The sequence below is a fragment of the Oncorhynchus tshawytscha genome, linkage group LG12 (genome assembly GCF_018296145.1).
Source record: "Oncorhynchus tshawytscha isolate Ot180627B linkage group LG12, Otsh_v2.0, whole genome shotgun sequence".
Lineage (NCBI taxonomy): Eukaryota > Metazoa > Chordata > Actinopteri > Salmoniformes > Salmonidae > Oncorhynchus > Oncorhynchus tshawytscha.
The window spans coordinates 69,043,558-69,055,835 of NC_056440.1; the positions used below are offsets into that span (position 1 = coordinate 69,043,558).

The 12,278-nt window shown below is 46.3% G+C and overlaps 1 long non-coding RNA gene across 1 annotated transcript in view; it reads left to right on the forward strand.

Annotated features, from left to right (window-relative positions):
* Positions 1-11,842, forward strand: part of LOC112249285 — a 40,173-nt gene extending 28,331 nt beyond the window's left edge. Inside the window, exons 3-4 of the long non-coding RNA XR_002953337.2 lie at positions 8,245-8,315; positions 11,707-11,842. This is a non-coding gene — a long non-coding RNA (uncharacterized LOC112249285). The remainder of the gene's footprint in view (positions 1-8,244; positions 8,316-11,706) is intronic.
* The last annotated feature ends 436 nt before the right edge of the window (positions 11,843-12,278 follow it).

Below are 12,278 nucleotides of genomic sequence, written 5' to 3' on the forward strand. Positions count from 1 at the left end.
TCACGGCCTTTCATTCACTGCATTCTACAGCTATGCTTTTTCTCATTCGCGGTGGGCGATGTGGGGAAAGTGGGTTGATTTTGTGGACTTGGATATTGAATCTGACAATGGCTTGAGCCGAGTGCACTAATAGACATTTCTGCAGCAGAATTCTCACCTCCCTTCTCTTCCCTCCACTCCCCATTTCCCCAAGGCTCCCTGCTGTTTAGCCTGTACTGCTGTTATGGGCCCACCTCATTGCCTTATCCCCCACCCACCCACCCACCCAGCCCTCCCATAGTCCCCAGCCCTGGATGGGCCACTGCTGTCTGTAGAGATAACCAGGTCTCAGCCAGGTGGGGACCAACATGCTGATGGCAAAAAGATTGCCTCCATTGTCAAAATAACTACCTCTGCAAAATCCCTACTTTAGCATGTTTGGACTAGAAGGAGTGAGGGCTGGAATAGTGCACTGGGGCTATTTAGAACATGTTGCAGATCTGGATACATCTGTGTTGTGCAGGGGATTGGTTTGTCCTGTACATGTTTGCATACACACACACACACACACACACACACACACACACACACACACACACACACACACACACACACACACATACACGCACACACACACACGCACACACACACACACACATACACACACACACACACACACACACACACACACACACACACACACACACACACACACATGTGTATTCATGTGTGTCTTTGCTTTGTTTGTCCTGTCTGGACATTGACAGAGAAAAAGACACTTGTGTAATAATGTTCTACCAACCCTGACCTGAACGCTCATGGCAACTGTATAGTTGTTCTGAAGGTTGACCATTGATTCTCAGCCACGTGCATATGATGGTCAGCGAGAGAGACATTACCCCGTTATGTGCTGGGGTAATCAAGCCGAGCCCCCTGTAGATGAACACATGTCTGGAATCTGAAGGTTCATTTGATTGGATCCCCTCTCTTCGGTGATGTCTGTGGAACAGCTTTCACTTACATATGAAAGGAAGGATTTCAGGCCAAATGGTAGCTCCAGAGGGCATACGTTCAATCTGTAACACACGGATAAATGAAAAGTAACCAAGAGAGAGAGAGGGTTTTGTATTAGTGTGTAGATTTACTATAAATCCTTCTTTAACATGACAGACATGTGCGTTTTGGATTATGGCCCTAGAGGCCTGCTTTCACTCATTAGCCCTGACACACCCCGGACTGTGGTCTGGTGTTGGAGGAGGGTCCTGACACAGACAGGGCTGTGGTCTGGTGTTGGAGGAGGGTCCTGACACACCCCGGACTGTGGTCTGGTGTTGGAGGAGGGTCCTGACACAGACAGGGCTGTGGTCTGGTGTTGGAGGAGGGTCCTGACACAGACAGGGCTGTGGTCTGGTGTTGGAGGAGGGTCCTGACACAGACAGGGCTGTGGTCTGGTGTTGGAGGAGGGTCCTGACACAGACAGGGCTGTGGTCTGGTGTTGGAGGAGGGTCCTGACACAGACAGGGCTGTGGTCTGGTGTTGGAGGAGGGTCCTGACACAGACAGGGCTGTGGTCTGGTGTTGGAGGAGGGTCCCGGGTCTGGTGTTGGAGGAGGGTCCTGACACAGACAGGGCTGTGGTCTGGTGTTGGAGGAGGGTCCTGACACAGGGCTGTGGTGTTGGAGGAGGGTCCTGACACAGACAGGGCTGTGGTCTGGTGTTGGAGGAGGGTCCTGACACAGACAGGGCTGTGGTCTGGTGTTGGAGGAGGGTCCTGACACAGGGCTGTGGTGTTGGAGGAGGGTCCTGACACAGAGGGCTGTGGTCTGGTGTTGGAGGAGGGTCCTGACACAGGGCTGTGGTGTTGGAGGAGGGTCCTGACACAGACAGGGCTGTGGTCTGGTGTTGGAGGAGGGTCCTGACACAGGGCTGTGGTGTTGGAGGAGGGTCCTGACACAGACAGGGCTGTGGTCTGGTGTTGGAGGAGGGTCCTGACACAGGGCTGTGGTGTTGGAGGAGGGTCCTGACACAGGGCTGTGGTGTTGGAGGAGGGTCTTGACACAGACAGGGCTGTGGTCTGGTGTTGGAGGAGGGTCCTGACACAGGGCTGTGGTGTTGGAGGAGGGTCTTGACACAGACAGGGCTGTGGTCTGGTGTTGGAGGAGGGTCCTGACACAGGGCTGTGGTGTTGGAGGAGGGTCCTGACACAGGGCTGTGGTCTGGTGTAGGAGGAGGGTCCTGACACAGACAGGGCTGTGGTCTGGTGTTGGAGGAGGTTCCTGACACAGGGCTGTGGTCTGGTGTTGGAAGAGGGTCCTGACACAGGGCTGTGGTCTGGTGTTGGAGGAGGTTCCTGACACAGGGCTGTGGTCTGGTGTTGGAAGAGGGTCCTGACACAGGACTGTGGTGTTGGAAGAGGGTCCTGACACAGGGCTGTGGTCTGGTGTAGGAGGAGGGTCCTGACACAGACAGGGCTGTGGTCTGGTGTTGGAGGAGGGTCCTGACACAGGGCTGTGGTGTTGGAAGTGGGTCCTGACACAGACAGGTCTGTGGTCTGGTGTTGGAGGAGGGTCCTGACACAGACAGGGCTGTGGTCTGGTGTTGGAGGAGGGTCCTGACACAGGGCTGTGGTGTTGGAGGAGGGTCCTGACACAGACAGGTCTGTGGTCTGGTGTTGGAGGAGGGTCCTGACATAGACAGGGCTGTGGTCTGGTGTTGGAGGAGGGTCCTGACACAGGGCTGTGGTGTTGGAGGAGGGTCCTGACACAGACAGGTCTGTGGTCTGGTGTTGGAGGAGGGTCCTGACACAGGGCTGTGGTGTTGGAGGAGGGTCCTGAGGGTCTGTGGTCTGGTGTTGGAGGAGGGTCCTGACACAGACAGGGCTGTGGTGGAGGAGGGGGTCCTGACACAGGGCTGTGGTGTTGGAGGAGGGTCCTGACACAGACAGGTCTGTGGTCTGGTGTTGGAGGAGGGTCCTGACATAGACAGGGCTGTGGTCTGGTGTTGGAGGAGGGTCCTGACACAGGGCTGTGGTGTTGGAGGAGGGTCCTGACACAGACAGGTCTGTGGTCTGGTGTTGGAGGAGGGTCCTGACATAGACAGGGCTGTGGTCTGGTGTTGGAGGAGGGTCCTGACACAGGGCTGTGGTGTTGGAGGAGGGTCCTGACACAGACAGGTCTGTGGTCTGGTGTTGGAGGAGGGTCCTGACACAGACAGGGCTGTGGTCTGGTGTTGGAGGAGGGTCCTGACACAGGGCTGTGGTGTTGGAGGAGGGTCCTGACACAGACAGGGCTGTGGTCTGGTGTTGGAGGAGGGTCCTGACACAGACAGGTCTGTGGTCTGGTGTTGGAGGAGGGTCCTGACACAGACAGGGCTGTGGTCTGGTGTTGGAGGAGGGTCCTGACACAGACAGGGCTGTGGTGTTGGAGGAGGGTCCTGACACAGACAGGGCTGTGGTCTGGTGTTGGAGGAGGGTCCTGACACAGACAGGGCTGTGGTCTGGTGTTGGAGGAGGGTCCTGACACAGGGCTGTGGTGTTGGAGGAGGGTCCTGACACAGACAGGGCTGTGGTCTGGTGTTGGAGGAGGGTCCTGACACAGACAGGTCTGTGGTCTGGTGTTGGAGGAGGGTCCTGACACAGACAGGGCTGTGGTCTGGTGTTGGAGGAGGGTCCTGACACAGGGCTGTGGTGTTGGAGGAGGGTCCTGACACAGACAGCGCTGTGGTCTGGTGTTGGAGGAGGGTCCTGACACAGGGCTGTGGTCTGGTGTTGGAGGAGGGTCCTGACATAGACAGGGCTGTGGTCTGGTGTTGGAGGAGGGTCCTGACATAGACAGGGCTGTGGTCTGGTGTTGGAGGAGGGTCCTGACACAGGGCTGTGGTCTATCAATCTATCAGGCTCCTGATCTGGATCAGGGACAAGCATTGTGTAAATTGCATCCAGAAAAGTGAGCATATGGCCGGTGTTGTACGGACCCAGTGTGGCATTGTGATGGAGAACCCCGTTTTGAGTGATGGCAGCACACATAGTTATATTACCCCCACGCTGTCCAGGGACATTGGTAATTGCCCTCTGTCCTATTACATTTCTTCCGCGGCGCCTGGTTTTGGTGAGGTTGAAGCCAACCTCATCCACATAAATAAATTCATGGCGAATTACATGGGCATCCAGCTCCAATACTCTCTGTAACAGACAAAAGGATATACAGATGAGTAAATATGGTATGTCTGAAGTCCTGGAAGTAGTGTTGCATACATACCTCTACAAAGTCATGTCGCATATTCTTGACTCTGTCAGAGTTTCTCTCAAATGGCACCTTGTAAAGTTGTTTCATCGTCACTCGGTGCCGTTGGAGGATGCGTTGTATGGTCGACAGGCTTACAGCATTGATGTTGTTAAGTATGGTGTCATTATTCAAGATATGCTCTCTTATCTCTCGAATCCTAATTGCATTGTTGGCCAAAACCTTATTTATAATTGCAGTCTCTTGTACATCTGTAAACAAGTGTCCTCGTCCTCCATGATGTCTTTGCCTTTCCACTCTGTACAGAATTCAAACACAGTATGTGTTCAGCAACAATGTACAAACAAATGTAGTACAGCATGAGAACCAACCTCATTCATTCAATGCAGTGCAGTAAATGGATGGCTTAGAGTTACAAATGTTTATCAAATACTATGCAGTCATACGTATTTTACAGTACATTACTGTAATGCTAAAATAGTCATTAGATAGTTGCATACCTGTTCTCATTTCTGAAGGTTCGGATTATGGACGCCACTGTAAATCAACTCAAGTTGGGCTGGACTCTCAGTCCAGCCTCTCTCATGGTCAAACGGTGGTTGATCATATGATCAACAAGTGTTGCCCTAATCTCATCAGAGATGGCTCTCCTTCCTTCTCTTCTTTGCCCTCGTCCTCTTCTTCCACTTCCTCTCTATTAGTGTTTGCACATGTGAGGAGTGTGTGTGTGACCTGGTGAATAAGTGTAGCATTTTGATTGGTTGTGTTTGGAAAAGGAAAGCAAGTCACTTCCTGTTAGATTTTTGTGTTTTAGGTAGAGAATTGTGTGTATTGTTTTGAAAAAAGTGTTTTATGCAATTGACAACTGAGTCAAAGGCTGAGAAATAGCTTATTGTTTTAGATATTTGGTGTGAAGTTTTGCACTTTGAGTGAGAGGTTTCAAAAATTGTGTGACATGAAAAGATTTTGTGTGTAAGCAGTTGGAAAAAACTGTAATATAGTCCAGGGGTTTGGCCAAAGGAAAGGAAAGGCCACCCTTTGACAGAACTACCACAGGTGTCCTTGAGCTCTCTGGCCCGGGGCCTTTGAAGTGAGAACTGTTAGTCTGTCTGTTGGGCTTGTTTAAAGGGCTTTCTGTTTGACAGATCAATCCCTCTGCGTCTCTAGTGTGGGACATAGATAAATGTTGATTTTTCTTTAAAAGCGGTGCTGTCTGTAATGTGTGGCAACCCCCTGACTGACTGTCCACCTGTGGTTTAATGAGAATGATCTATTTGGCTGATAGCTCACCACCCCCGATGTCTCGGGTACTCCAGTAGTGCAGACAGCTGGTGGTTGTCTATGTGCCTTGTGTGCCTTGTGTGTGTGTGTGTATCTGTGTGTGTATCTGTGTGTGTGTGTGTGTGTATCTGTGTGTGTATCTGTGTGTGTGTGTGTGTGTGTGTGTGTGTGTGTGTGTGTGTGTGTGTGTGTGTGTGTGTGTGTGTGTGTGTGTGTGTATCTGTGTGTGTGTATCTGTGTGTGTGTGTGTGTGTGTGTGTGTGTGTGTGGTGTGTGTGAAAGTGTGTGTGAAAGTGTGTGAAATTGTATGTTTGTGTGTTAGGGCAAAAGATACTGTTCATTCCGTGTGTGAATGTGTTAACTTTGTGTTAGTTTCCGTTTATGTGTGTTGTGTTTCAGTGCGGTTTGTTGTCACCACCCTCTCTGCAACAGCTGAGTAAAAAAATCAACCATTTCAAAGGCTCTATGGTTATTGTGGACACAATGATTGGGTGATAAAAGTGTTGGGGGAAACTATTAAACTGAATTTGGAGTTGATTGAGATTCTGTTTGAATGAATCCATGATCGTCTAATTAGTGAAAGGAAGGGTTGCCATCTCTGTGTTAATTCCCCAGCAGCCCGTAGGCTGTGTTCTGAGCAGGAAAAGAGCTGCTCTACTGCATCACACCACTACAATAGTCTCTGTCTGAGACACTCGCAGAGGGATTACAACATTTGCTTAGTTATTTGTAATATCACTCTGTTTTTTCTTATTATTTATCATCATAATCATAATGTTTTTTTCTCTAGACAAATTATTAGTTTAAATAAGACATTACATATTGTCTTATTAATTACAAATTGTCTATTTGTCTGTTACAATCCTATTTCTTTCAATTAACATCACATTATAAATTCAAAGGCTTTTTCATTTCTACCCCCTGCAAGTAAAAGAGCTCTCATTTATTAGCTCTCATTTATTAACGGGAATGAGTCAGAGATTATACACTGAGTGTACAAAACATTATGAACACCTGCTCTTCCATGACATAGACTGACCAGGTGAATCTAGGAGAAAGTTATGATCCCATATTAATGTCACTTATTAAATCCACTTCAATTACTGTAGATGAAGGGGAGGAGACTGGTTAAAGAAGGATTTTAAGCCTTAAGACAATTGAGACATGGATATGTGCAATTCAATATTAGGAAGATGTTCTTAATGTTTTGTAAACTCAGTGTATGTTTCATAAAGAAACACTTGTTTATTGAATTACTAACCTGGTTATGTATTTAATACAGTGGGCTATGATACTCTGGGTGGAGAGCGCCCTTAGTGGGTTTTGAAAGTAAAATTGTGTGTGTGTGTAGATGTCTGTCCGTCTTTCTGTCTTTGTTTGTTTCTCTCTTTGTCCATCTGCCTGTCTGTGTGTGTGTGTCTGTTTTTCCATCTCTGACCCTGTGCGCGTGTCTGTCCGTATGTGTGTGTGTGTGCAGTACAGTGCAGAGAGGTGAGACAGTGTGGTGTTGACACTGGCAGCCTGCTGGCTAGGACGGCTGGGTCCTTTGAGAGGTTTGACTGTCAGCTTATAGGTGCTATAAAGATGACAGCAGATTACCATTCAGTCAGGGCCAGTCTGTGGGCCTTCTCTCTCCTATTGTTACTTTCAGTCTCAAGGCTGCACATTCAGATCCATTCATGACTACTGCTTCTCCCTGGCCTATTCTATTAACCCTCCATCCTCTCTTACTGAGATCTCTTTTCTGTACTTTGACACCAATTGCAAATGTGTTGGTATATTTCTCTGGTCTGCTGTTGGTGTCTTTTATTCCCTGCCTAGCCGCAGGAGACCAAGGTACAGTAGCACAAATTACTGGCAGATCAATTAAGTGTGACCTTAAAAACCTCTGTCCTGGTTTAATTGGCGGTGCTAAAGCAGGGTAATTGTATAAATCAGCTGTTAATGAGATCGCAGCTTGTTGTGAAAAACAAGATAATGTGAGGAAATGAACATCAATGAGCTTTGTGCTGTGACTGTGCACAATGATCACCCCACTTCTCTCTCAGTTTAGATGTTGTTGTGGTTCCTGTTTTGGTGTGTTATTTTTCTACTTCCTGGACGTAGAAATATTAATGTTAAATCCCGGGTTAGATAATGGCTAAAACTGGTATGTCCATATTGCAGAGGCTTTGGTTTGTTTGTGTTTTCCCTAACAGAACAGAGCTCTGGCGGCTGGGCTCGGAGAGAGACATGCCGTCACTAGCAGAGCATGCTGCTAAATAAATCATTAGCCTGCCGCGCTCGAGGAAAGAAAGTCAAAATTAAATAAAACAACCACTTTATATGAAAGCCATGTATTAGTGGAATCTACTGGCTGTAGGACAGATTAATGAGGTATTAGAGAAGTGGATTTTAAACATTGTCTAGGACGTGGTCCCAAACTCTTTAATTACAAAAGCTGTTTTACCTCAGCTGTAGACATTCTGACCATGGGCCAGCATCGCCTTCTCCTCCTTACCCCCCCCCCCTCCTATCTCCCTCTCTCTCCTTTCATCTCCAAGTTCGTTTTGATATTTGCAAATAAAGTTATTTTACTGATCGTACCTATTTTCTTTTAATAACATATCCATAAAATATGTTATTTTGAATTGAATGTCCTGGGATGGATTGTTTAACTGTTTGGATAAAGAATTAATATACATATTTTTTAAAGATGGACAAAGAGACATTTATATATTTTGTCTGTTTTTTTATCATTTCAGGTCACTTTCATGAGTTCAAAATCAACTAACCAGTGATTGCTGGGTGCTGGGGATTTAATCTTTCTGTTCATGTAAGTACCCTTTTTCCTCCATTTTGATTTCTTTCTAACGGCTAATCAGTTAGATTTCTCTTTCACCCCTGGAGGCCTCCATCCACACTGAACACCTGCATTGAATGAAATGCACAAATACATTCTAATATAATGGACGCTACAGAATAAGCTTATATTGTTGCTTCACATGGTCACTTTTACAATTTAGACCTACACTACATGACCAAAAGTATGTGGACAACTGCTCGTCAAACATCTCCTTCCAAAATCATGGGCATTAATATGGAGTTGGTCCCCCCTTTACTGCTATAACAGCCTCCACTCTTCTGGGAAGGCTTTCCACTAGATGTTGGAACATTGCTGCGGGGACTTGCTTTCATTCAGCCACAAGAGCATTCGTGAGGTCGGGGACTGATGTTGGGCGGTTACACCTGGCTCACAGTCGGAGTTCCAATTCATCCCAAAGGTGTTCAGTGGGGTTGAGGTCAGGGTTCTGTGCAGGCCAGACAAGTTCTTCCACGCCGATCTCAACAATCCATTTCTGTATGGACCTCGCTTTGTGCACGGGGGCATTGTCATGCTGAGATAGGAAAAGGCCTTCCCCAAACTGTTGCCACAAAGTTGGAAGCACAGAATAGTCTAGAATGTTATTGTATGCTGTAGCATTAAGATTTCCCTCCACTGGAACTAAGGGGCAAACATCAAACCATGAAAGACAGTCCCAGACCATTATTCCTCATCCACCTAACTTTACAGTTGGCACTATGCATTGGGGCAGGTAGCATTCTCCTGGCATCCACCAAACCCAGATTTGTCCTTCAGAGTGCTAGATGGTGAAGTGTGATTCATCACTTCAGAGAACACATTTCCACTGCTCCAGAGTCCAATGGCGACGAGCTTTATACCACTCCAGCCGACGCTTGGCATTGTGCATGGTGAACTTAGGCTTGTGTGCAACTGCTCGGCCATGAAAAGTAATTTCATGTTGCATCCACAGGCAGTTTGGAACTCGGTAGTGTTGCAATCGAGGGCAGACAATTTTTACGCATTACGTGCCTCAGCACTCTGTGTTCTCGTTCTGTGAGCTTTTGTGGCCTACCACTTCGCAGCTGAGCCGTTGTTGCTCCTAGACGTTTCCACAATAACAACACTTACTGTTGACCGGGGCAGCTCTAGCAGGGCAGACATTTGACGAACTGACTTGTTGGAAAGGTGGCATCCTATGACGGTGCCACGTTGAAAGTCACTGAGCTAGTCAGTAAGGCCATTCTACTGCCAATGTTTGTCTATGGAGATTGCATGGCTGTGTGCTCGATCTATATACACCTGTCAGCAACGGGTGTGGCTGAAATAGCCTAATCCTCTAATTTGAAGAGGTGTCCATATACTTTTGCATATATAGTGTATTTTGGAGTTGTTTATTCAGGTACTGAATCTGTATTATTTTCAGATTCTGCTTTTATTTCCAGTAATAAAAAACATTCTGACACCTACATTCTTGTATTCTAGCTTTAGTTGTATATAGAGGTTGAATACAGAAGACGATGGAACTGTGACACGTACATGCATAGTCAGGCTAGCTAATGACGTCAAGGCCTTGTGAGACTTGTGAACCCTCTGTGAGTTTATCTCAACCTCTGAGGCCCTTAGAAAACTAAACCCAGGTGTCTTGGTTCTTTTCCTTACTTTTCATGTCTACCTCCATAGTAGAATGTATAGCGCTTTTGATTCTATTCTCTACACTAATGTCAGCTGCTGTTGTGGGTAGTTTATGGCTGCATGTCATCTCAATAAGAACATTCACAAGAGGGAAGAAAGAGTCCATTTCAGGAAACGCAGGCAGTGCCTCCGAAAACAGCCAGTATATGGCTGCACTGTATTGCTACAATATGCCTTTAATGGGAGCTCTCTCTGCTGCTGCCGCTGTTGTAATAAAATTGTATCTGAGGAAATGTTTCTTGAGCAAATAAAGCTGAGAAAGTTTAGTTGATATTAATCTTTTTTCAAATGTCAGTTGGAGATGGTTTCCGGAGAGGCAGGACTGAATGATATTAATGTGGCTGAGGAGTCCTTGTTGGTCCTGCATAATCAACTGTGGCACTGATAAGAGTCAATCCCATCTCAAAGTTCACGGCCATTTACTAATACCGATGGTTTATCTCTGCCATTTCTCCTCAAACACAGTTGTCTTCAGTGCAGATCAATGCTCCCATCTAAACCAAACTGGCTTATGGTTTTCTGATTTGTTTTGAAGGGAGTGTGGACTTGTCTTTAGCTCCAGTGAGCAGACAGAATGGTTGAATAACAAAGCCTTAGCAGTGGTTACTACCTTTGGCTGCCCAGCCTGTCAGTCAAGCCATTATCACATCCTGTCGCTCTTTGTTACTATAATGATAGGGTTCACATCGGTCAGCTGCTCAGGTAACAACAAAAAAGATCCAGATATCATTTCGCTATTTATTTAGTTTAACATCCAGTCTGGCTGTGAACTGTCTAGTCCTTTTTTGATTCTATCGCTTTAGAAAATATTATAACATTTCACTTGTTTAGTTCTAATTTATCACCAATTAATACTGCTCAGTGAAAAAAGTTGATAAACGAATGGAAAGAGCATTCATTAGCCAGACTGTATCGCATGCTAACACTGTGTAACACTGGTGAGCTCCTGATACTACCACAGCTTTACACTTTGTAGCATTAGTAGTAAATAAACCAAAACAACAGGGGTCCACTGCTTCCTCTGGAGAGGAAGACCTGGAACCAAGACATTAACATTGCTATTGACAAGTTACAGGTTACCTCTCTCTATTTTGGGAATAAAACGGTTGGTTATTGTTGGACCAAAGGGAAAAAGATAACTACAGTAGCTACTGACTAAGAACAGAAACATCAGCCTTATGGTTGGCATAGGTACAGTTGGTTGAGTGACATGGTATGCCTTGTTGTCCACTGGCTAAGTGCATGTGTGTGTGTGTGTGTTTTTGTTGGAACAGCAAATGCTCCCAATGATGTGTGTGTTGAATAAAGGACTTGGTACAATGTGTGTATAGACCTGAGGTAGATGTTTAGAGGTCTCCTACATTACTTGAGATGCTCCCACATCATGAGGACCTTGATAGTGAATAGCCAATGGAATGAACACCTGAGCTTTTCTCTTCGAAGCAGAAAACAAGGTGCATTGTGGGGAAAATGCTTGTAGACATAACATAATATAATTGTAAATGTTCTATTAAATTGTTATTCAGTGATTGTACGTGTTTGTCTTTGAACACAGCACCCAAATATTCCCATTTGAAGAGAATCTATTGGACAGTTAGTACTTTGCTCGCACTGTTATTTAAGAAGTATCAGTGTGCGTTAGAATAGATTGTACCACACTCACTGTGTCTCCCTGTCTTACTGGTTTTAGATGGCCTGTGTGTGATGTTCCAAAGACCTGCTCCACTCCCCTGTGCTCTTCTATCAGCCAGACCTGACACACTCATTCATCTAAATCCTATGCAACTTGAATCTACATGTTTAACTCATCCTAAAATGAGGCGGTGAGTCATGTCTTGTTTTGCGGGACGATGTATTTAATCACTCCTGTGTGAACTCATTTGGAAACACCCAAATGTGGAGGGCCGGATACGCTCTTTGTCAGCGTGTGCCATCATGTAATAAGTGATGGACACACAGCAGTCACTCTGGGCTATGCTCAGTCCAGCACTGATGCCCCTCATGGGGAAGATCTGCTGGAGAGGTTTTCTGAGAAATGAAATAAACGGCACTTCACCACAAAATGAAAATGAATAACCTTTGGTTGGTTATCTTCTCATCTATTATTTATCAAAAGGGCCTGTTGGTTCAGCCGACTGACCCTGTCTGTGCTGATTATGACCCGTGATGTAGATGAACAGAGACTGTTTGACAAAGTGGTTTTATTTTCATCAGCCTTGGTTTCAATTGCTCCAGAGGAACACTGGGAATATTCAAATTGAT